Source organism: Echinops telfairi, unplaced genomic scaffold, assembly GCF_000313985.2.
Source record: "Echinops telfairi isolate 266 unplaced genomic scaffold, ASM31398v2 ScPeMD7_7467;HRSCAF=8505_1, whole genome shotgun sequence".
Lineage (NCBI taxonomy): Eukaryota > Metazoa > Chordata > Mammalia > Afrosoricida > Tenrecidae > Echinops > Echinops telfairi.
The window spans coordinates 11,660,143-11,663,317 of NW_022111368.1; positions in this window are offsets into that span (position 1 = coordinate 11,660,143).

The window sequence follows — 3,175 nt, forward strand, 5'->3', positions numbered from 1 at the left end:
CCAACCATTACAGATGGTCATGAAAGAATATGGAAATAAATGGAGACCCACAGATAGAAACATAAAGAATAGCATTGATAGATAGATTTAGTGGGCGGGGGGTGGTGGGGGGTAAGTTTCAGTGTGCTGGCACTTCTAGCACCAAAATGAGCCTAGGGGCCATGAGGCGTCAACAGAAGAGGACTCTGAGGAAGGCCCCAATTGTTCCCTGAGGACCAACAAACTGACTCACTTATTCACAGGTTCATCAGGTGGAGGGTAAGATGAGGATTCTCTCTCTAAATCCTAGCAGGGTCCTTCATTGAATTGGGAAAGTGATTGTCAAATACATATTGAGTAGAGAACTAAGAATCCTGAGGGAAGGCTAACAAAACTAAACACAAAGGAGATGAAAAGGATAGGGTGTCCCACCAGATACTGAGGTTTATTATAAAGCTGTAAAGTGACCACAGCAGAGGTACAGAGATTAGCAAATTGGTTGAAGAGAATCAACAGATTCCCACACATAAGGGCATGGTCACATTGGTATGTGATGAAGATGATCAAAGACATCAGTGAGGAAAGGAGGTTCTACTAAATAAAGGTTTCTGTTAAACCCAGCATTCCATTTGAAATTAAGGTTCCTCCCTAAACTTCAAGAAACAAAATGACATTTGAAGCTTTTTGGAATGTGAGAAACAGAAAGATTTCTCCCAAGTTGTCTCCCCAAAATATATGCCAAACTTAGATGCTTGCTACACACTGTAAATGACTATACACTTGGAGGTCAACGAAAGTAAGTCAGAGGTTATTCTGCCTAAGGGTTGTAAGTTATCTAGAGCAATCAGGCTCCATAGTCTGTCCCACCCTAAGTAGGGCCTACTTCCTTTTGATAGGGATAGCGGTATATTGTTTCCCTGAAGGAGAGCCCAGGGAGGTTGATCCCACTCAAAGGTGACCAAGTCTAGGCCACCATCATGAATCTAGGGTCCGCCCTTCTTGTCACATGTATACCCCTAGTCCCTGCCCTTCCTATTATGTGTACACCCCTATCACATCCCCTTCTTGTTACAAATATGCCCATTGTATATCGCCCTCCTATTGCTTGTATTGCCTGTTGTACAACCCCTTCCTGTGACATATGTCTTTACCTGTAATTAGGGGCTTGCATTGCCCCAAAGATATATAAGCCTTGGTTAGCAATAAATCACTATCTCATGCCCTCTCTGCTCACGCTGTGCACAGACCAGTCTGTTGAGATCATGGCCTTCCAGGAGGTAAGCATGCTACCATGAAATGTGTCTGACTTCTTTATTTTACTCTCTCTCTCCCATCTCTATGACTTTACTATGATCTTTATATAGCTCAACTGAGCCTACCAAACCCGTAATTAGTTGGCTGGGGCTGGCTTCCCCCACATTGGAAGAAAACGCTGTTGTTGGGATCTACCAAATCAATTTGGATTCATGGCCACTTCCTGTGACAGCAGAAGTGGGTTTTCTAGGATATAATCTGTATGTGAGTAAACTACTAGGACTTTCTCCTGCAGAGTAACAGGTGGATTAGAACCCCTAACCTGTGGGTCTGTAGGCAAGTACTACCACTGAGACCCTTAGAAGAAAATATGGAACATCCTTATTGTCACAGGAGAAAAATCCCTTACCAAATCCAAAAATGAAATTAATCTTAAAGGAAAAGATGACCATTCTGATTCCATCAAATGATGAACTTCTCAACACGTAAACCAGGATGGTGTAGACAGGTCAGTGTTGGACTGTTAACCACAAGGTCTAAAGTTCAAGCCCACCATTTCCTTCACGACCCTCCCTTCCACCACCACCACACACCCCACACTCCACTCTGGGACTTTGTACTCCTTTATTGTCAGCTGGGGCCTCTAAGTTCCTTCAAGCTTTAGATCAATTTGTTTCTAACCTCTAAGACGACAGACACACACTCCCTTCAATATTTGTTTACCTTCTCCTTTCCCTTTTCCTTTCCGAAACGGGGCATCTTGATCCTTCCCCACCAGCAGGGAATTCTGTCATTTTAATTATTTTACTGAGGGGTGGGTGCATTGTAAGTATATGGTCTCCCATCATCTTAGAAGCTCCTCCCTAGCCTGCGTTGTATCACAGACATTCAGAGGGTCAATTCTATCCCAATTAAACTTATCCAAACAGCCTCTCCACAAAGTTCTCCTCATGCTAAAGTTCTGCTGTCAGCTTCTAAGAAAATTCTAATTTTTCCATGCCATTGAGTCTATACTGACTCCTATTGACCCTATAAGACCAGGTAAAACTTCCCCTGGGGGTTTCCAAGACTATTAACTCTGCTTTATGAAGGCAAAATGCCTCAACTTTCTCCCAAGGAGCATCTGGTGGTTTTGATCTTCTGACCTTGAGGTTAGCAAGAGCAGTTGTGGCGCAATCTCTTTCTCTATGGAGATGGTGTATTATCAGCTTTATCTGTATCCTCTCAACTGTGGAGCTTTCCCTCTAACACTAGTGCTGGTCTTCCAGGCCCTGTGGTCACAAGTGTAGAGATTAGGCCGCATCCACTTTCGTCCAGGTTCTCCTTTGTCCACAATTCCGTCCAGGTTCTCCTTTGTCAACAATTCCCCCTTTAGTTTGATGTTTTAAATCCAAAGGGGCTCCTTACTCGACATGGCTACTGTCTTCATGAAGTAGCCTTCTGTGAAAGCAGCGGGTAAATGTCAAGACAAAATCATTGACAATAAGAAACACAGCCAAACCAGAACCCACACTATGTGCAAAACTCTGTACTTGGGCCTGGGGTCAAGCCCCTGTAGCCAACCACCAATTGTCTAATCATGCCAGTGCTAAGGGATGCTTTTAACCAACCCCTAAATGTATTGAAAAGTTCCCTTTTAGTTGTTTGACATCTAATGAGATGATTCCTTAAATGCTGCGGATAGTTTCTAATAAGAGATAATCAGATAAGGTTTCATCCTATGGATAAGGGGTTACACAAAAGTCTATAATGTTCCAGTCCCGTTACAGCATCAATTGATGCTGCAAGTCTGTAATACGATCTCCTAACTGTTGAGCAGTTTGTGGTAGTTCAGCCACTTTCCCTTCCAATTCATCCTCCACCTTTGCCTGAGTGGCCCAGAGCTGATGGAAGTCACTTTGCCACTTCTGCACAAATGTTCAGTTTTGATAGACTCCTGGAG